At 46.4% G+C, this 22,964-nt stretch overlaps 1 protein-coding gene across 1 annotated transcript in view; it reads right to left on the bottom strand.

Moving 5' to 3' along the window:
- The window catches only part of LOC135264839 (sialidase-like), a 136,901-nt gene that overhangs the window by 60,374 nt on the left and 53,563 nt on the right, over nt 1-22,964 (bottom strand). The window contains exon 2 of the mRNA XM_064353756.1: nt 20,127-20,233. The gene's annotated coding sequence lies outside the window, so the exon portion shown is untranslated. The remainder of the gene's footprint in view (nt 1-20,126; nt 20,234-22,964) is intronic.

The raw sequence follows: 22,964 nt of genomic DNA, 5'->3' as shown, positions 1-22,964 counted from the left end.
GGCGCTACGCTCTCTATTCTCACGGCCAACAGCTTATTTGTTTGTCTGTTTGTTTGTTTTGTTGTGCGTCTGTCTACCAGCTTGCACGACACTGCAGTTCCCATTCAGAGCTGGTAGAGATGGTAACGATTTAAAAAAAAAAAAAAGGCATTTGCAATGCATAATGGATGCACACCGTGTTTGGATTTAATGCAGTCACGTTTTTCTTCAGAAGCTTTGCTGTAAATTAATAATCAGCTGCCTGTAATTCCCTCAAAGAGATTCGCAGAAGCCCACATGTGACGTCTCTCTCAACATGCGATGCCGTCAATGCGGTCGTTGTCCCTGTCTGTCGGAAGACTGATTCCACCGGTCTCTAATTCTGCCCCCCCCCCCCTCCCCAAGAGCAAAGGTCCCCCATCAATACATTCCAAACAGGAGCTGGTGCTGTTGTGAAAATTTCAAGCTGGCTTTTTTCCCTCCTTTTTTCGTTTTTTTTTTCTGTTTTCGGAAGCCAAATGAAAAAGTCAAAGGAGAACTCGGTGACCCCCCAGCGCTAATACATCCCTCTGGGATTCACACCACATCTGACAGTATTCAGGTACACCCCCCCTTCCCCCCCCAAAAAAAAAAAAAATGAAACTGGGGCAACTTCCTGTACCACACGAACCTGGAAGAGGAAACTAATCCGGGGTCAAAGCGGGGCGCAGCGATGAGTGAGGCTTCACAAGAGCCCCGGTAAAACCTCCACCGGCCGCGCCTTAATTTAGAACCCACAGCTGGGCCAGATGAAAGAGCCTCAGTCTGATTGGTCAGGCCCGAGACCTCCATACTGTCCATTCCCCGCCCGTCCTTTTTTTTTTTTTTTTAGAGTTTTGCTTTCCCGTCGCCTTCCATATCCCATATCAGGTCTCCTTCCACAACAATGTGGGCCATTTTAACAGGGGGTGGGGGTGGGCGAGGGCGAGGGGGGGCGGTGGGGGTCGCAGGAAAGGGATGAGTAGGGATTAAGGAGATATGAGCCAGCTCCCGACCATTAAAGAGATGCTCTCCCCTCGCTCTGCCCGGAATGAAATGACCCCCCCCACACCCCCACCCCCACCCTCACCCCGCCACTTGGACAATTAATAATGGCTGCAATCAGGAGGTATTTTTCAACAAATCTCTGTGGTTTCATGGCCTGTGTCGCCAGTTGTCATCCGGTGTTGAAAGCACCCAAGCACCCACGGGCGGGACGATATCCACCCAAACTGAGGACCGGACGTCCGCACGGGGGGCGACCGGGGGGGGGGGGGGGAGCGCGCCAGGTGGATTTAAAAACCCCAAAAAAAGTCATAAAATCTGTGAAAACAACAGAAGGGGAAATAACCTTTGTTTTACAGCATTCACTAGAAACGGAAAGCCGGAGGACTGGGTAAGGCTTCCACACTTTAGCACCTCCTTGAAGTGAGGTGACTTTACCCCGCGCTGAGCCACATCTCGTTTCAAACGATACGTTTACACAAAGAAAAGCATTTTAAGGACAGCGCTGAAAAGCTTGCGCGACAGTTAGACGGCGCTATTGAGCAGCGACATGGGGCTGTAACGCTGTTTGGCTGCTGCACTGAGGAATTCGGGAGAGTCTTCGCCGGGCTAATTAACACATACCAGAGAATCCCTTTTGACAGAACCACACACACACACACACCTGTATCAGCTGACCTTACAGTAAGGCCTTAACACCCCCCCCTCCCCCGCCCCCAAAGTCACATGACGATGGTATCTCCCTGTTCCACCCGCATAGTGCTGTCTATCACAGGAGCCACGCTTTTGTCTGCTCGCAATGGGGGAAGTGACACCGCCTAAGCTAGGAAATGAAAAGGAGACTTAATTCGAGGGGCCGGACCTTTGTGTTTGAAGAGATTACGAAGACGGGCCTTTGAATTGCTCTCTGTATGGCATTTGTGAATGTGTGTGCAAGCAAGCTGAGGCCTAAGCCCCTGTAATATGAGAATTACCTACAGCTGAGCTTACTTTGAGGGCTGCTTTTTTTAAAAGGATACCTGTAATGGATTACCTAATTTTAAATGAGATTTCTCCAACAGAGTGCGCAGAGAAGCCCACGCCTATTCAGCACCAAAATGGCCGCTGCGTACACATCGTTATTTCTACCAGTGGCACTTCATCAGTTAAACGCACCCGACCCAATATGCACTTACGATAAGAGGCAATTTTCCCTGCTTCATCTGCGGACATCGTGTGCTTACTCCTCCGTGAAACGCACAAATTGAGCTTGCACCAAAACACATGTTGGTTTAAACTCTCTCCCCCCCCACCCCCCCACCTCCCACCCCAGCCCTCTTGCAAAAGAGAGGAGGGGTCGGATTTCAATGCTTAAAGTTCCCCAAAATGTATATCGAAATACACATCAGGCTTCGTGTCACAACTGTTTACAACAAAGTGATTTATGATACGTTTATGAGTGGAAGGAACGCAAAAACATCTTTTTTTTTCTCTCTCCACAAAATGGATTTGATTGAACTTAAATGAAAATATCAAGACTGCAGTTATTCATTTATCACGTACGTCAAATGTTTTTCGACGAACTGCTTCGTCTACGGCCGCTGCTTTAATTTCTGCACTCAATTAACGACCGCGGGGGAAAAAAAACGCATTTAGCCGAGATCGGTATCGAGAGCGGACGCGACCGGGCCCTCGTGTTTACAGGGCCGTCGTCCCAGCCCGTCTGGCTCCGAGGAAAACGCAGCTCAGGAGGCAAACAGCCTGCAGAGTTTCCCTTGTGTTGCTCTTCACCGGGGATTTTTTTTGAAATGCCTGTAAAAAAAAAAAAAAAGGTAGAAGCTTTTTTTTCCCCCCTCCCCCAGAGGATTAGTTTCTCTGGAGATAATTGCATAGAAGTTTCCTGAACGTTGTTTGCAAGCTGTCAAACGGTGAAATACTGGCAAATTGTCCAATATTTGGCTGCGAGGCAAGACTTCTTCCTGGTTTTCAGTCACACACCTTTATGTCTAGTTGAAGACATTGGCAGACAGTCTGCATGACAAGCATGACTCCACTTGATTCATATTGTGTGTGTGTGTGTGTGTGTGTGTGCTTATGTGTATGTATGTGCGTGTTTCTGTGTGCGTGTGTATGTGTGTGTGTGTGTGTGTATGTTTATGTGTATGTATGTGCGTGTTTCTGTGTGCGTGTGTGTGTGTGTGTGTGCTTATGTGTATGTATGTGCGTGTTTCTGTGTTGTTGTGTGGTGTGTTGTGTGTATGTATGTGTTTGTGTGTGTGTGTGAGTTTATGTGTTTAATGCGTGTTCTCTGTGTGCGTGTGTGTGGTGTGTGCTTATGTGTATGTATGTGCGTGTTTCTGTGTGTGTGTGTGTGTGTGTGTGTGTGTGTATGTGTGTGTGTGTGTGTGTGTGTATGTTTATGTGTATGTATGTGCGTGTTTCTGTGTGCGTGTGTGTGTGTGTGTGTGTGTGATTATGTGTATGTATGTGCGTGTTTCTGTGTGTGTGTGTGTGTGTATGTGTGTGTGCGTGTGTGTGTGTGTGTATGTATGTGCGTGTTTCTGTGTGCGTGTGTGTGTGTGTGTGCTTATGTGTATGTATGTGCATGTTTCTGTGTGTGTGTGTGTGTGTGTGTGTGTGTGTATGTGTGTGCGTGTGTGTGTGTATGTGCGTGTTTCTGTGTGCGTGTGTGTGTGTGTGTGTGCTTATGTGTATGTATGTGCGTGTTTCTGTGTGTGTGTGTGTGTGTGTGTGTGTATACGCGTGTCCCTTTATGCTTCAGGCAGTATCATCATGAAAAATGGCAGCAATGCTGGTGTGCTGCAGCATTGTTTGCCTGGGCTGACTGTATGAAATGTGTCATGGATATGCTTGTCACTCACTACTCAGAAACACAATAGGGTGGCCCTCAGTGGAAAGCAGCATCATAAATAAATCAGTCTTTAAAATAACAACATTTTTCAACTCTGCATATGGCTCACAGACGTCAGGTAAAAACAAGACAAGTACAATAACTAAAACCACAATTTAATACATTCAGAAAACCTATAAGAAAACAAACAGAAAAATTCATAGCATGCATGGCATGCAGTTGACAAAGAACTTTTTCTTTTTTTAATCTGCAGGAAAAAAAACAAGAATACAAGAATACTTAAAAATTTTAAAACCAAGGAAAAACGAGCAAAGCTGTGAATGAAACGTGCGATGTCACGGTATCACATTCTGCAGTAACGAGTACAGAAGACTACAATCCTTCACGACAATATAAAACAAATGAGTCTGAGGCGACCTCGAACCACATTAAACAGCAGAAGGTGGGGGGGGCGACCAATTCAATCCAGATATGGCGCGTTCAGACGTTTGGAAACCCAGGGGGCCGGATTCCAAACAAAAGGACCACCCTTTAAGCACACCGCGATCCTGAGCAAGACAAATCGCACACTGAAGTCATCAGCACTCCATGAAAATATATCTAGTTACAATGATACACTAAATAGGTCAATGGTGTCCCTATCCCCTCTCTCCCCCAAACCCCCACCGCACCCCTCTCCCCAACCCCTTCCCGTCCCCTCCCCAATAAGGTTTAATTGTTTTTCCGTACTCCCGTACCTATTTTAGGCCTAGCGAAATACCCACCCTCTTCTGTTAAAAAAAAAAAAAAAAAATGTCAGGGTTTCATATTCGGGTTGAAAACATGCAAAAAGAGAGAGCAGGAAGGTGGCGAGCCCGCCGCAGCTCGGCACTCTGGGAGTGCATCTCCGCGGAGAGGAAATGTTCTGTTTATTGGTTTCTGCCATTGGGCTCGGAGACCGGGGACGCAGGCGGAATGGAACCTGATAAATGGGCATTTGTGGCAAAGTCCGGCGAGCGGTCTGGGGTGGGGGCGGGGGGTCCGGGGGGGCTAGCGATAAACACCAGGAGCGACTGAAGGGCTCCGAATAAGCATAGATGGGCGGGGGGAGATTAAAGAGAGGAGGAACCAAAACCAAAATAAATGGCAATGTTCCCAAAAGTCAATAAAAATACATGTGTGGTGTACTACGGTACGCGTGTTCGACCTTCGGCCAGGCTCAAAGGTATCCAGGGGACAATCACAAGTTAAAAGGGTTACGTTTCAAAAAAAAAGGTTTCATATTTTGAAATATTTTCCCAAATCTATATATAGGTAGTCATTGCATTCCAAGGGTGGCCAGGGACCCCCCCCCCTACAGTACCGTCAAAGACCCCGGCCCCCCTGTTGAAAACCCAGGTACTCTGGTATAAATGAGGGGGGGGGGGGGTTGAAATAAATGTAAAAATTGAAGGGGATAGGAGGAGAGTTTGGGAGGGGGGCACTTTGAAGTGTCCCACCGCTGTAGTTTCTGGACTGATGTACCTAAATCCCCCATCTCCCACCCCCCCGAAGAACCGCTGCAGCCAGCCTCCTTTTAAACTCGATACGCTTGTGCAGAGGCCCAGCGCTCCCGTCTTAGCCCGCTAATGAGCCCCGCCCCTCGGACCGACTGACCACCCGTCCGTTTCCCCCGCTACACGGCCCAATCAGCCGCTCAAACACGACACAGCTGCTCTGGACTCCGTCATTAGTAATGCCCCCCCACCCCCCCACGCCCCCCCCCATCCCGCTACGCCAGGATCTTCACCGACCTTTCACTTCTCAATCTATTCGATTCTCACTTCAGTACCTTTATTGCACCTCGTGCGATATTTGCTTTGCAGGCACATACTAGACGTGACACAGCATGCATTGATATACACATATGTGAATGCATGTGTGTGTGTGTGTGTGTGTGATGTATATGTTTGTCAATGGATGCTGTGTTAGCTATACTGCATGATATACGTCATAAATAGAGCCCCTTATGTCCTGCCACCCCTCAAGAAAAACCGTTTTGACAGATGGGCCCTACCTGAACCACTGATAGATCCGGGGGGGGGAGTCACAAGGTTCAACCCTGCCCCCCCCCCCCAAAAAAAAGATCGATTGAGTGGCGTCACAATGGATTTGCATCATGTTAGTAAAAAAAAAAAAGAGGAAGTAGGTAGAAACTTTGTACAAACTGTGCCCCCCCCCCACGCCCCAGCTGAAAATTCATGTGCATAAATTCACAACATCTCACAATATACAACCCTCGTGAACATGAGCACACACCCTTCCAATGAAGTTCTGGATCCACCCATGTGATCTGTATCAAGGCCAGACAGAAAGATAAATAAGGACCTAGTGTTTGGGAAGGTGTGGGGGGGGAGGGGGGGGGGTAAATTCCTACCTGATAAGCTGATCAAAGTCTCATGCGTGAGTCTGAGCTGAAGGAGGGAGAAGAGGACAACCCCCCCTCAACCCCCCCTCCCCCAAAACCAGCCGATACCAGCATCAGGGCCGCGTGAAAACACCCCTAATACGCTGACTGAAAAGTAAACACGATGCCCTTCCATCAGGGTACCCCCCCTCACCCCCACTGTCTGACAACCTGTCATCCTCAAAAAACAAGTCTGGGTCAAAAAAAAAAAAAGTCCCTCACTCCTGAGAAAGGCAAGGTGTTCACATGGACCTTCTCCATGTTTAACATCTCTGCGAGCGAATCATCGTGCTCCAAGTTTGTGGTCCAATTCACTAAGCTATAAAGTATTTTCTTCAATACTAAACAATGCAAAGTTTTTTAAAGAGGCTTGTCATGGAGTAGTTAAAGTTATGCAAGTCTTTGCGTAACATACTGTAGACGCACACCCCAATTCCCTTTCTCAAGAACCTGCTTTAGTCCACAAGTAGCTAGCTGTCCTCAACTGTTTGGATTTAACCCTTTTTGAGAATGTTTCCTTTTTCAAAATTCGAAGTTAGAGTTCTAGAACTTTCAGTTACCAGTAGTGATTGTTACTCCAGCATTAGAATGTTCACTTAAGCAAATTCTAATCACATATACTGCATGTGATCTTACACCTTAAAGGGTTAAAATGGACAGCAAGATGGTTTCTTGCCCATTCTTTCAGAATTCAGAGATATTACTTGTTCCAGTTTCATAAAACGAGCACTCCAGCTCCTGAAAATTATCAAGTACTGGGCATAGCCCGCTATGGATTACAATTTTACTGTCATTAACCCATACTACAATAAGACAATTATGACACAACTATATCACAATTCAGACACAACACAGTCCTTCCTAGTGAAGTACATATATAATACAGTTGTTTGTTTAATTCTGGGCACTTGAGTCATTGATCTAATGATAAACAACATAATCCCAGCTAGAATGCACCTGATATAAGAACAACTGGATTAACCGGTTGGCTGATGTCCCCGCCCCCACCAGTCCACCATGGATAGCTATCTTTAAATCCGACCACTATTCTCAAGAAGCTAGTTAAGTAACAAAACAAAAATAAGCTGGCACAGTGCTGTGATTATCACAGGATATACACAGGTGTTGTCGATTGATGTGTACCTCCCAAATTACAGAGTGCCATCTCACCCTGGCCCCACCCCTCCTATTGAGAAGTGAGAATAAATAAATAAATAAAATCTCCTTGACTCTTGGCTGGGGTTGTGATTCATAAGCTGGGTTTACGGACGTTGGCATCGTAGGCACAGTAGGGGACTTCACACACACACCACAAGCTCCACCGTTTGTTTTGGGTGCAAGCGGGGCAGAGGCTCCAAGAAAATACAGGCGGGCGGGCGGGCGTGCGGGAGGGGCGGGCGGGCGGGGGAGATCGGCTCTCTGATGTGTCAAACGCAAACACGCAGCGTGTTTATCGGAAGGCATCGAAGAGAGAGAGAGAGGGGGATTATTCTTTTTTCGCAGATGAGGGTGGGCCGGGCCCTCACCAGAGCTGGCTGTTAACAAAGATGGCGGATAGCGCAGTTGTGAGAACCTGGCCACGCTTCAGAGCGGTGAGCAAGTGCATCACAGATAACTTCCCCCCCACCCCCGCCCTCTGAGGCAATTCTGTTCAGGAGTCTTGGCTGCCAGTACTTTTTTTTTTTTTTAAACACATTTTTCTTCCTATTGTAGGGTTGGCGAAACCAAGGGGGACGAAATATCAGTAACAAGGCATTCCCTCTTGGGCTTTAGCTCCAGGTGAAGGGAAGAATCTCCTTCCTCTTTTGTCAAGGTGGCGGCGAGCATATCTCCCAAGATAAAAGCATGGACAGAAAAAAGGGAAAAGATGGGGGGAAGAAAAGCAAGAGCAAAAAAAAAAAACAAAAAAAAACATTGGAACATTACAGCATGGAGGCATTGTGGGCACTGACACCACAGTAACTTCAAGGAGGGTTTGGGTTTGGGTTTGGACAGGGAATAAAAGGCAAAGGAATGAAAGAGGAGGAAAAAAGAAAGAGAGAGAGAGAGGAGAGCAGAGAGGAGTGAGAGGAGGAACTGGGAGGCTTCATTTTTCACAGCACGCTCGTTTGCTGGGACGATGGATCGAGCAGGGGGCACGGGGCGGGGGGCGGGCAGATTCATCAGGCCGGGGTGTCCGCTGTCCCGGGACAAGGGGTGCAGCAGCTGGGGGTGAGAGCGAGCAGGAGACAGGGCCCAGGTGGGACCGTCCTGTTCCAGAGGCCCATGACAGACCCTGGGGGGGAGGCCAGGGAGTGGGGTCACCCAAAAAGGGGAAATGTGTGAGGTTTGAGTATGTGTGTAAGAGAGTGTGTGTGTGTGTGTGTGTGTGTATGCATGCATGAGAGTGTGTGTGTGAGTGTGTGTGTGTGTGCACGTGTGAGAAAGTGTGAGTGAGTCTGCATGTGTACAAGTATGTGCGTGTGTGAATCCATGTGTGCATGCATGTGCGTGGGTGTGTGTGTGTATGTGTGCACTGGGGGACTAATAGACACTCTTTCTAACCCAGCATTAAGGCACTGGGTGCCCCTTATTTCCAAGGTGTGTTAGAGCAGGCCAAAAATGACGCAGAATAAAAATAGCACATTTCTCACAGGTTCGGCAGGTATTACATTTGCAGGTATAAGAGTCACTATGTAAGTGCGCTACGTGGAGACGGTCTGCATGCATCACTGCGGGCTGCAGCCAGGATCACGTGTGAGAACTGAAGGACATTGACCCCACCACCTCTGTGCCCTAAAGGTCAAGGCAAGGTGGAGATGACAGCCAAGGGGTCAGTGGGGTCCCATCAATCCCAGACTACGCTGCACCCTGCCCAGGGAAATGTGGGAAGTCACCAGAATATCACATATGTCTGCGTTTATTGTTAGAAAATTAATCAGTAGAATATCAGTAACTGTTTACTTGTAAACATCAATAGAGGTGCATTTTTACTGACTTGAGATTTCAATAATAAAAGCAAAATTATATACATATTAATATTGAAAAAATATTATTTATTTCCAGCAGAAAAATAATTGGTATCTGCACGCATGTGTTTGTTTGTGCATGTATGGGTGCACACGTGTGTGTGTGTGCGTGCACTGGCACACATAATAAGCCTTTGTTTTACTCCCATCCAGTTTTCTGATGTCTTGTTAATTCCGGAAATATGTGACAGCTGTGATTTAGGGCTGTTTTGACTGAAACAGCAGAAGCTCCTCTTCGCAATCAATCACACAAAACTGAAAGCGGTTATTTTTCCAACTCCACATTCATCTGGGGAGGAACGAAGAAAACCTATAAATACAGCCACCTCATACACCTCCGAGACAACTTGCACTTAGTCATGGAACAGGGCACAAACAAGACTTTCCTCTCCCCCCATCCCCACAAATCCCCCCCCCCCCCTTCCCAACCCCTCCAACCCCCCCAGCCCAGCTCAACGCGAAACAGGAGTCACATATTAACACGCACTCCTGCAGTGCAGATAAAAATCGCGTATAAACAGTGAGGTCACTGCATGTAATCACTCTGTCACTACTCTATTAGCACGCACAGTAGAACCTCACAGACACGAACCAACGCACACGTACGAGTCCCCAGTTAAGCAGAAAGGAGTCGCACACTTTGATAAAAAATATTTGAAACGCTGTCGGATTAAGATAAAGGGCCATGTATTCACACTATAGCTCAAGAATACAATGTGGGGAAATCAAACTTTTTTAACCATAAGATAAAGAGGGACAAGAACAAGTTAAATTTAAAAGTTTTGATTTTGGTTCTTAAGGCAACATAGGAGGTCACTAAAAAGGAGATGGACCACACGGAATGGAAACTTAAGACAAGAATTGAATTCATGTTTTAATAAGATCCCAATTACTGCTTATCGGTTTTTGGTTATTAATTTCAACCAAGGTTCATAATTAAAACCTTAGTTGAAATAAAACGGATCCAAAACTATTCACACCAACTGTGATGCATTTTTTTTTCCAAGTAGGGATAAAAATGGCTTGCCCCAACGGCAGCCTGTATGTACAAGGAAACATGTAGAAGTGCAAAACATGTCAAATCAATTTTCAGAGTGTTGGCCCTGAGCTGCAATGTTACTTTAATAAAAGCTAGCCATTAGCAATCCTTCCATTTCCATACCCCAGCTGCTGTGTGATTCCCTGCCAGATGTCGTCCCTCAGCTCCAGGTCTTTACATTGGTCACATCGCTTGCCATAGAGCTCCTTACATCCGAGACACAAATTAAATTAGCCAGATGAAAAAGAACTGAATTAGCCAGTCCGCCATTTATGAAAAAACACATTAGGTGAGCGTCACAAGAATCCCATTTGTCAATAGCCTATTTTGGCTTGTGAAATAACACAAAAAATCTAACCAGATTTGAATAATATAATGAGTAATCTTAGAAGGAAAAGGGGTTTGGAGAATTTTCGTAACCTACAGGGGGGAAAATGGGCTGGAAAAATGGCTTTGGTGTACAAAGGCCTTCAGACTGAGGAACGGGGGGTAGAGGGGCAGTTTGGCGGGCCTGTCATAGCTCAGTCCCTTCAGACAAAGACCTCCTTCTTCTCAGCCGCAGCAGAAAACGCTCGCTGTCCCCGGAGCTCTGGACCGCCATCCCACCAGGTGGTAAGAGAGAGGTTTCTGTTCTCCCATTGGCTTTATACAGGAGGGCCTCTGGGCTCCCATTGGCTACAAAGGAGGACTCCGTGCTCCCATTTGCTATACATAGAGGGACTCTGGCAAAATATGGGCCAATATTTTATCTCGGGTAAAAAACCCGAATGAACCAGAGTCCCTGAGTGCTTCACATCCCCTTTGACACGCATGCACTCTGGTCCCGATTCCTTCCATCCCAGGCGAAAGCTGCGTTGCCATGGTTTCAGCACAGCTGGAGTATAAAAGGTAGGGGGTGTCGCCCAGCGGCCCGAGCGCGTCGGCTGAGCGCACCTGTGAGCGATTAGTCATGTGACACCTGGCCGAAGCTGGGATGACGTCAGCTGGACGAGAGAGCGCGCACCCCGTTACCTCCCGCACCGCCACAGCTGCGCGGGGCGGCTTCCAAATACCCGCCGCAAACCCTCCGCCCTCAGGCCCATCCTCCTAAGCCCAATCCCTCCCCACCACAGAAACAGCCTGTGGTCCAGGCTAAATCCCAGCTCAAATCCAAACTGCGACAGCAGACGGGCTTTCAAAAAATGAATAATAAATAAATAAATAAATAAATAAATAAATAAACTATTCCTAAAACTCTTCAAATCCTACCGAGTACACCACTCCACATCAAAAGGACCTTTGAGAAGCATTTAGCGCTTAGTTTAAATGTCTTAATAAACTGTTTTGTTTTATTGTGAATTCTACTCCCTTGCTGTTATTTTAACGCATATTTGAAATCAAGTCTGGTAAGCTCTCGAGGGCCGTTTCCATGGCAACCTTGCCGGTGGTAACCGTGCAGAAAACACAGCACAGACAGATCTAGGCCCAAATTCAAGAAGTATCTCAAAGCAGGAGTGCGGATCTAAGATCAAATTTTTCCCTTTAAGCTCGTAATGGATAAGATTAGGACGCGGGCAGGGAAAATCTGCTCTGAGATACTTAATGAATGTGGGCCCGTGATACAGCATGACCTCCACTCTCTTCCACAGTGGAGCAGGTCCAGTGCTCTCCATTCTGAGCCACCAATAACATCTCTCGCATCTAACTCGCTGTAACTGGATCTGCGGCCGATTCACGAGCGTGAAACCAACTTAAGTCCAGATGGTCCACCTCAGCAGACTGCGCAAGCACCATAAATGTCTCACGCCTGACAAAGATAATGTCTTTTTTTCGTTCCCAAAATAAAAGTTCCACGGTTATGCTTTGCTATGTCCTGAGCAAAGATACCCCGCCCCTAACAAAAAAAAAAAAAAATTAAAAATAAAAGTCCGATGATTATGCAAGATCCACCGTACAAGACAATACAGAGGAAAGAGAATTTCACTCTGTGTGAATGTGGAAAGTGTCACAAGAGACTGTCGGCTCAGTCCTTAGGTGCTGAAAAAGGCAGCAGGGTACACACCAGGTAGCAGTGTTCTCCATGCTCTAGGGCTCCCTGGTTCGCTGCGGTGTATACTGGAGAAAAAAAGAGAAACGGGATTCTTGCTTTCTCTCGAATTTCCTTCGGCCGAGCCCAGAACTCGGGGTGTGTTTCCGCCCCCCCCCCATTCGGCAGCCCCCCGCGGATGAAGGAGCTCAACGGGACACAAAGGCCGTTCCCCAAACGGGGAAACCCAAAGTCGCTCACAAAACGAGCAAATTGAAAAAGCGAATTACGCAGCATCCAGTCCATAAAAAGGGAGGATGAAGGGCTTAGGCGGGAAAGCTGCCGCACTTCCGGACGCTCAGCTGCAACGTTCTCGCAAAAACAAACCTTACCAAAACAAAGATCAGTCCTGATTGGCTCACCTGCCAACCCCGGCCTACCCAACTGTCAGGGCCCTCGGCGACCGTCGTGTCCCATCCGCGGGCGTACCCTCCTAGCAGACTGCGTCTGTCGGCATGGCAACTAGAACATCGACACGAGGAGCGGGGATACATAAGCTACGATGGGGACATTTCGGCCTGCCCGCCCTACCTGGGTCTGCTTTTCAGGGGTTTCCCCAAAATCCCAAAGGTGCGCAAGGGGCATGCTGCCAGAAATCCCACCCAAACCCCGTAGCGCTCACCTCAAACGACTCCCACCGCAACGTCGCCTTGGGGGGAGAAGCGCGACAGATATTATTTACAGCGTTCAGTGCCACAAATGTCGGTCGGGGGGACGAAGGTGACTAATTAGCACCGTTCTTTCAGTAACACACAGAAACCTTTTCTTTTTTTTTCCCCCAAAAAGGGCAGGGTCACCCACGATGACGATAAATTTTCCGGTGCATATCTTGCATGCGAGGGCTGGCGTTTCTTCTCAAAAATGGCTAAGCAGCACGCCAGAGAACTTGTAAAGTACGCGTATTTATGAGACTTCTTCATACAATACTACGTGTGCAAGAGCTATCCTGGTCTTTAAGAAGCATGAAGAAGTGTGTGCATGTGTGCATGTGTGTGTGAAAGAGACAGTTACGCTAGTTCTTTATGGGACCTCTTTCAGCCGTCACTGTAACCTAAAACCGGCGGGACAAAATGGCCTACAGTGTGGTCCGAAGCCGTATGAAAATTCCACCCAACAGCATTGTCAAACGCGGAGGAATTTATTACTAATGTAGTTCAGCTGCACAGCTCTGTTTTTCTCCAGAGCGACTGAAAAAAAAAAATCATTAATTATCTTCACCAGTCTCCTTGATCGCCTTCAGCTTTATCTCTGGATCGTGCGCTTCCATGGCAACCGTGTGGCCCAACCGGGACGTTTCCTGTGGGCCAGGCGTTTCTAAAGCCTGCGGCTTTGGGACGAGGTCACCTCGTGACCCGTTCCTTTTGACAGAAAATGGAGACAGAGTGAAGGATTCAAAAAAAAATAAAAAAAATCAGAGAGAAGAAAGAAAAAAACCGCGGCAGAACCGATGGGCGCCGCACAAGGAACACCATGGCAACGCTAACCGAAAAATGCACCTTCGTTCCCGGGCAGGAAGTGCCGACGGGCTCTTTCAAGCTGCACAAGTGCGAGCAAATTCGCTGCAAGAAAAACCGACAAAATGGCTGCCCTCCAGTGCGCCGCAAAGACAAGGGACAAAACAAACAACATCGCCTCCCGTCAAATGGTTAACGTAGAAACGACGACGGATTCTCCTCAAGAATCATCCACCTGTGTTCTGAGAAGGTTCTTTAACATGGGACGAGGGGTGGGAGTTCAGAGGTTATAAGGAAAGAGTGCAACCCCCTGTACTTAAGCAAATTCGTTATTGATGGTTCCTCAGGTTGTTCTCTCACCCCGCTTTGTCTCTAGGCCATCTATGTTGGGTTTTGGGGTTTTCGTGCGTTAGGCCCCTCCACAAAATCCTGGACACGTGGGTCTTCGACGAGACGTTTGAGCCCAAAATGGCGGACCACACGAACTGGGCTTTTTGAAGACAAGGCCAAAAAAACGACGGTGGAGAGAGTCAAGCTTGTGTCAACCCTCGTGAAACCCAGCGCGGCGTGACCTGTAACACCAAAACACCAGCCCTCCTAAATGGAACACAGTAGCTCACAGTATTTTACTATTAGTATTTTTTATTTAATTTTTTTACATTTTATAGCCGTGCGGTTTTTGCGGAAGGCCCAATGTTCTAAAAACGTCCACATCAGGAACAGTTCTATACTTTTATTCATGAACGCAGAGGGGAGGGGGAAAAAAAAAAAAACATTTTTAAAAAAACCTTCTCGTCTTCTGTCCCATTAGCTGGCAGGTACAATGCTGGCTGGCCTCCAGACAAATGAATCATCGTCAGCAGATGGCTCGATAGCTGGGAGAAGCTCCCTTCATATTAGCTTTGGCAGAGGACCGCGGTGCTCTCTCTGGGTTTGACATGTACACCTCCGCTGCCAAATAAGTCACCTTCCCCGTGAAAAAAGAGCCCGTAAATCACCCCAAATGTAAATAAAAGTTAGCAGGAAACAATCTGAATAAAAACAACTTTTTTTGGTGGAGAGATTTTTTTTTTTTTAATTTAAAGCCACGATTGCCCAATCTCTGCACCAACAAACCCGCAAACATGAATACCTCCTGTTAACACTCAGCTGTTCCCCTAGGCTCAGAGCATCCTACCTCTTAATTTGTTATCGCTAACCATTACAGTGTGGTCGTATGCTAAAAGGCTAACATTATACCCTCTACAGAATGAATCTCTTTCGTCTGGAAATGCGCTCGGTTGGTGGTTTGGATGGGTCGGACAGCTAAACCCCTCGCTTGGCGCATCGCACAAATGCGCGCTGATGATGTCATGCGACACTGGGAGAAGGTTCCAGAAAACGACCTGGCGGATGATTCTTCACCTTCAGTGACGGAAAAAGGGCACTTTCCTCATGCGCTTCTAACGCCTGCGGTTTCTCAAGGTCACTACCTCAAGGTCATTACTAGAGGTGAAGTAACCAGTACTTCACCTCTTCTGTCCACCATTTAATATTCATAACTAGCAGGAGCTTAATATTTATTACTCTTTAATTTGCATTAGCTGTTAAGAAAGAAAATGCCCAAGGGACAGCATTTGTAAATAGTACACAAGCTGTCGAATGGCTCGGTAAAAAAAGCCGGTATCACTGATCTCGTTTGACTAGCTGCACCCTGAGGTGCCCAAGAGCACATCACAGACTGCTGATCCCTCTGGGTAACCATGACAACAAGAGAAAAGTGCCCAGACCGAGGGAAGGTAGAGAAGATCTTCTTTTGCGTCACGTTTTTTTTTTTTGGCAGCCCTCAATAGAGAAATAATAACAACGACAGCAATGTAAGGATTGCATAATGGCAGATTACAGGTGTTGGCTAAAAGGAAACAATGAAAGGACATTTAAGGAGCTGTGATTATGTATACCTTATAAAAATTCCGAACACACCCGCAGGAAGCGGGTAAACATGCACACGTGGTGGATTTCCAGCTTTGCGTCCCAACGGAACCAAACGCCACTACAGCTCACTCTGAAACAGAAAACACTGCACAGTGCGAGCGCCTAACATTAAAAAAGAAAAAACTTTGACCTAAATCCCTCAGAAGTTCAAACCCTGACAAAACAATGAAATATATAAATATATTTCACAGCCATTTATTAGGGGGGGGGGAAACACTGAAATATCTGAACGTGGCCATTTTTGTTGTTGTCAAATAGTTTTGAGCTTGAGTGTGTATTTTATTTCAATATACTGCGGAATGTTCCTCTTCTCTGACAGAAATGCACTGTTGTTCTCGCTGTCATTAATGCATTCCATAAACTCGGGATTAGAAAAAAAATAAATTAAAAAAATAAAACCCGAAAACACTACTAAGAAGAGCACCTCCCATAATTCATCATTTTTGTCAGTTACCTAGCAAAGGGTTCGGTAAATATTGCGCGGCAGAGATAAATTATAGCCTTGGAGCTGAGCGGCTGTCACTCACTCGCGCGATGATTTAATGCTTCCTGCTCCGCGCCGTGGAATCAGAATGCCAACGTGCGGCACGCTGTCTCTCGCGCGGCGACTAACGCCGATAAACATAACCGCACAAACAGGAAGAATCAACCGTCTGTCTGACATGACTCTGTCCCGGGGGTTTAACTGATTGAGGAGGATTCACAGTGTGGGTTTATGAAAGCGTTGGGTCCGTTTATTGTTTCCTTTCGCCGGTCAAAGCGGGAAGAGGAACACGAAATTACATCCCATTACATCACAGGCATTTAGCATGCACTCCCTTACAGAACAACGTATACAACTTTTGCATTTCTTTGTCCATTTATACAGATGGATATATACTGAAGCAATGCAGGTTAACTGCCTTGCACAGTGGTACAATGACAGTGTCCTACCTGGGAATCGAACCTGCAGCCTTTAGGTTACAAGCCCAGCCCATCAGCCTGGACAAAAGCAATATCAATGTCATTTCACTGAGGTGTAAAAAAAAAAAAAAAAATTAAGACAGTGTCCTCACTTTCTCAGCAGGAATTCTCTCAGAGCACGTGCAGCAATGAACTGTGTTTTACTTGGCAAGAGGATTTATTCAGAGGGGACTTTCTGTACCGTGGTAAATTCAAAGCCTAAATATACATTACGTTTCTAAGCTTCCCCTTTGCCTCGCAATAAAGATCGGTTTACATTTTCCAAACGTCACCCGGTGACTTGACAATGGTTTCTTTCCTGTTCGGTAGCCTGACTGCATTTTTTTGCCGATGTGAAAACAATAGACTGGCAGCTGCCAGTCAAATGTCACTCAGAGGTATTTACACAGTTCCTCGCTCTTTTGGGATTTGTGTGTGACACTAGGTTATCTGACAGCAGACACACATCGTAATGTGATCTGAGGACGAAATCTGACCACAGGGGCATTTTTTTATTCTCGCTCGCCAGATACTGTACTTCATTTTTTTCTCCAAAATACACATCTGCGCCACAGAAGTCAACTGTGCAAAGGACCAGTCGGGTATCTCAATCCAAATTTGTGTTAAGCCTTACCAAATGTATTTATTACAACTTGGGAAATATCTCAAAAATTGTTTGACCCCTTTACCGCATGCCAATTCATATATTCATATGTGGCATGTCAAATAAGCTCTCAACCACATCATCTCTCTTGGCTTTGCAGACATACTTACAATTTCCTTAAAATTTCTCAGAAATTCTGCTGTGCAATTCTAACACTTTAATTATAAGTCAAAAATACATATCTCAATGTTTACTGGGCAGCAGTGTAATATAATGGGTAAAGACGGCATAAATGCGTCCAGTACCACATGAAACTGAACCCGACATACTTGAAACCCACCCGGGTTGTTGTTTTTGAGTTTGAGCCACTGCGATCGCCGGAATGTTCTGACCTGGCATCTCAGAGCACCAGGCGAGATAAAAATCCGGAATCATCCACTTTGGAATTAAGGGAACAAAAGGACCTTCCCCCACAGAGATGAAACAAAACAATTAGCCCCCATATAATTTTACAAAAGCCTAGTCGGCAAGGAGTACTGTTGCCAGGAAACAGCTGCACACATGTTCTGTATTTTTCATTTTCCAGCACTTCCCTGAAAGCCAGCATTTCTAAAATAACCGCATTCCTGTACAAACACACGCGTTTTTTTCCACATCGTGTTTCCTGCCATACAAATAAATGTTAGTCTTGAGCGTTTCATTGAGCTGCCCGCTTCAGGCGTCTCGTCAATGAAACAACTTAATTCCACCGACGTGCCTGAGCTGACCGCAATCACTAATCCGCCGTCCCCGCGGCAACATCAAGGCCATCTCCACACAATCAGGTCAAATTCCATCATTAACGCCCCTCTGCGTGTTTATATTAAATCATAAAACGGGCAACATAAATACATTGGGTGAAAAGGAATATTTTTTTTTATCTTAGTATTTTTATCTCAGCGAAAAATGTCTGATCGTGGGCTTTTTATTTTTCTTTGTTCAAGTCAAACACTGTTTACTGTCTGGTGAAGTTTAACACGCTAACCTTTCCTCTTAACCGTAGTCAGGGCCGCAGAACTATAGACTTGTTTCCAGCTGAAGTAACAAGACATCAACAAGTCGCTCGTATCTGATGAACTCCATATGCCGAAACGCGAGCACGTGACTTCACAAACAGAATCATATGCATTTCCCATCCGTACCCCCTCTGCCCTGTAAACGAACGTTACTGTGGAGGGCGCAGGGGAAAAACAAATAGCTCGTCGGTGGAAGACGCTCTGTTTGTTTCTGCTGCTTTCAATGAAACCGCTTAGACAAACAGAGCCCGCGCAGCCGAACGCCGGACCTCTGAAAACCTTGCGCTTTTTTCTTATCCGCGAACATTAAGAAATGTAATGGTATCTGAAATATGCGGTAGTGGAATGTCGGGTTCTGTTCCCTTCCCATTGTGAAATTTGTTCTACCGTTGTGCTGCAAGACGATCGCAGACATTTTGACTAATGGACTGTCACAGATTGTTTGTTTTAACTTAGAGCTAACTATATCAGTGGATCTTCCAAAACACATCTATGTGTTCAAATAAGAACGTATAATATTAAATGTGAGTACCTTCTCAAAGAACACACTGTGAAGCATCATATTTCTGAAAGGAAGGATTTATTGGCCTGTATTCAACCAACATTTGATCTTAATTTTGACTAACAAGTAAATGCTAGAATTGCACTTTTTCTTTTCATCCACTCAGTTTGGTTTGCTGAATTTGCTAAACTGTGTTGTTTGTGAAGAAAAAAAATCTCGCTTTTAATTGTCAAGGTTAAGGACAAATGTTGGCTGAATCCCACTCGTCATCTCCTCACCATTTCTGTGCTTTAAAAAAAGAAAAACAACACTCCAAAAAAAAAAGAGAGACCAGATTCTTAGTTTAAGATAAACATTCATACAGTACAGAACATACTTTACAAAAACATTGGGTGCTCCAGCCCCACCTATATATATTCTTTTTTTTACAGTTGACAGTTCAGTTCAGGGCCAGTGAATCCACAAAGGCACCTAACATCCAAGGCAATTGAGTCCGTCCTCAAGAAAAATGATCGAAAACGAGACCAACAAGCTTTCTACAAAGGCAGAATTCTGTAAGCCATCTAGAACATTCTGACATCTGGACTGGGGCACGTGACACGCCCACTCTGAACAATTACATTGGAGAGGGCATTTCTGCGAGGTGGAAGGGTTGGGGGGGAGCACGAAGTTCTGAGTTGTTTAATGTATAATGCTCAAAGAACTGTATTTCGGAGCGAGAGCTGAGACTGGAAAGGGAGGGGGGTGCGTTTCTGGACCGTGAACTCCCCCCCCCAATCCCCCCCCCCCCCACCACCGCAGACGCACCCCAGCAGAGCGGGTTTTGACAGAGATTAAAGTGTGTACCTGAAAGAGGATTCGGCCTATAGGAGATGCCCCGACGTCATCGGCGCTGAACATCAAACCCCCCCTCTACCTCCCTCAAACCGACATCCAGCAGCCGAACCCAGACCCACCGCAGGAACACGAACGGATGTAGCCCTGCGCCAAATCACCAGGACTTAAAAAAAACACAAAAGCCACCTGCCCCCTCTTTCCAGTTGTTTATTTTATTTTTTACTTTTTTTCTTGAATTAGATGGAGAAAGCGGAGCAGTCAGCAAACTGAGAAGGGATCAAATCTCGGAAAGGTGTCACGGCGGGGGATCGAACCCTTTTTTTAATGTTCACTTTCAATGTTTTGCTTCAGTGACACTTGTTACTTACTGGTCATGTGCTTCCACATTCTGTGTTGTCCATGGGTGGGAGGGGTGGGGGTGGGGTTGGGTCCTCGAACCCTGCAGAACCTAGACTGGGTCATGGAAGGCCGTCGCCTGTGGGGAGAGACCTGCAGTAAGCGGTGTGTCAGTGCCAGCTGTCACTCAAACAGAATTCGGTGAAAAACAGTTCCCTCAGTCTCCAGCTCCAGGGAAAGCCCGAAGACATCGCGGAAATTTGTCATACCTATTAAAAAAAAAAACATTCACAACAGAAAGTGTCATCAGACCAGACGCGTTCGTCTTCCTTGGGGATCGTGTTTCGCTATCAGTGACCAAACTGCGGTTTTTTTATTAGAAAGATACCCCCCCCCCATTTTTTTTTACACCAGTTGGCAAAGACACGATAACATTCTAAGGAGAAATGTAATCTATCTTGGCAGCGTTACTTTCACACAGAGCGTGTTAAAAAAAGAGAGAAAAAAGGGCCAGGGGGCGGTGCGTTGATTCTCCGTTTGACGCGAGGCCTGGCCGGTTGCCAGGGCTGAGTTTCTCACACTGCGTGTCGTTGCCGTGGCCGCCGTGCCGCCGCGCGCACACCCAGGGCAACCCTCAGGGGGTTCAGTCGCTGTGCACCTCCAGCGGGTGATTAGCTGTGCAAACCCACCGCACGGGCGGCAAACAAATTCCCCCCCCCCCTCCCCACCGGAACCTACGGTCTGCGTGGCACGGGGTGGCAAACAAGTTGCCCTCCCCCAACCCCCAACCCCCAACCCCCAACCCCCCAACCCCCCAACCGCTGTAAAAGGCATTTTTCCACAGGTTTGGCGGACAGGCTGAGCGAGGTACAGCGCTGTCCGGGCACGAAGCCAAGTGTTCGAGATGCGCGCGACGCACCTGGTCATCCGTTTCCGGTTATGGGGGGTTTTTACTGAGAACTCTTAAAGAGTCCAGAACCACGATCCTCCCTGTTTCTGAACCCCGTGACCCCCCCTGCCACTGAATGCCACACAGGTCAGCGAACCTCGTAACGCTTCAGACCGGCTCTGTCGCTCAGCACTGCACTTCCTGTGTCACTGTGGACGTTCTGCGTCAGGCCCGCGCCAGTAATTAAAATAGCCTCCGAGCGATTTATTTGATCGTAAAATCAAAAATACACGGCCATGTGTCATCACAGCAGCCGGGACCCAATAAACATTTGTCCTTAACTTTGACCGGCAATTAAAAACAGGATTCTCTTTCATTTTATTCACAAAAACTGTTTGGCAAATCACAAAAAAACGGACTTGCCAAGTTGAGTTTACGAAGAAAAAGTGGACTGCTTGTGTTTACTTGAGAGTCAAGGTTGAAGGAAAATTTTGATTGAATCTCAGCCAGTGTGGCTGAAGAACGAGTGAGCTCTGATATCTTAAGACAGAAAACATCATGCTCACTGCCATGGGGAATACATAATCTCTCTCAAATCAGGTTTAATATTTCCCAAAGACATTTTAAGGACACGTTTTGTCAGATTTTGGGGAGCACTATATAGGGCTATATTAGGCTACAGGGTTACTTTTGCAATGTGTGCACGTTACAAGGCACCTCTTCATTTTAAAATAACCCATTGTGCCTGCAAAGGCACGTGCTTCCCTCTCCAGTGACCAATCAGATGCGGATTTAATTTGTAAACCAATGGGCTGTCAGCACTATCAGAACACTGATACTGGAAGACTTAGCAGTCAGTGAAATTAGGTTCATGAGTCAGCTAGAAAGATGGATTCACTTAACTCACAAAATACGTTTTTTTTTTTTAGTTACAGGCCAATTCTCCCAAACTTCTGGAGAACAGTGGGATATTGGACCTTTCTGTAACTTTTCCAAGACTTGACGTTCCAGGGTGCTAATTATTTAAGGTTTTTTTGAGGGCTAAAGACACCCTGGTATGAACACTCCACTGCAAGCCTAAGGTCCTCCCTGGATTTGTACCTGCCGGCGATTAGAGGCGATATTATTCGCAGAGAGTTTGCTTAAGTAAATCGCCAGATTAAGAAATCATTTATTTCACTTCTCGACTGCCTGGCTGACTAACACATTCCTTAGCCAGTACATCCCTCTCTCAATGCATGTTCCATTCGATCACGGCGTACAAAATGCAAGACTGTTCAAATAATAAGTCATGCATTCAAGGAGAATAGACATATCATGACAAGCCACAGACAAAGGTTCTTTTAGCCCTTCAAATGCGATCAACAAAGGGATTTCTGAGCGCAAATATCCCTTTTGCAAATACGTTGTTGTCTGCAGTAGCTCTAACAAACCGTGGTTTTATTTACATGTAAGGAATAAGCAGAAGGAACTTGTGTAGTGCAGGTGCCTGCGTTTTGACATCTGAGGTTCCTCACTTCGGAATGATCACTAATAGCAGATATTTTCCAAAACAGATTGCAGGCTGGGAAGAAATACTGTAATGTTCCGAAGGGCTAAGAGAAGAGGCAGGAAAGGCAACACAGCTTTTCAAGATGAGAATGTTTTGGTTTGCTGTCTATCTTGGAAGCTGTTTGTTAAATGTAACCAAAAAAAAACAACTTTTTTTTTCTTTTTCAAATCTTGATGACATAATTACAAAAACACAGATTTATAATACAGGTGGTCTGTCATGCCTGCTTTCCACGTAATCACAAACTGACGAATTAGGCAAACACCACTGATGTGACCGTGCAAGCCAAGCAACCCAATCGAACGTGCGTTAGCTTGCACGAATAGCTGCCGCACACCAGCAGTCGACCCAGGCTAACGAAATCCGCCGCGGCGCTGGCGTGATTGGCAGGGACCGCTGCGATGGCGGCCGGGGGATTTTCCCGCTCCG

This window comes from Anguilla rostrata, chromosome 10 (genome assembly GCF_018555375.3).
Source record: "Anguilla rostrata isolate EN2019 chromosome 10, ASM1855537v3, whole genome shotgun sequence".
Lineage (NCBI taxonomy): Eukaryota > Metazoa > Chordata > Actinopteri > Anguilliformes > Anguillidae > Anguilla > Anguilla rostrata.
Note: the sequence above shows the minus strand (reverse complement) of the source record. Positions and strands in the feature narration are given on the sequence as shown.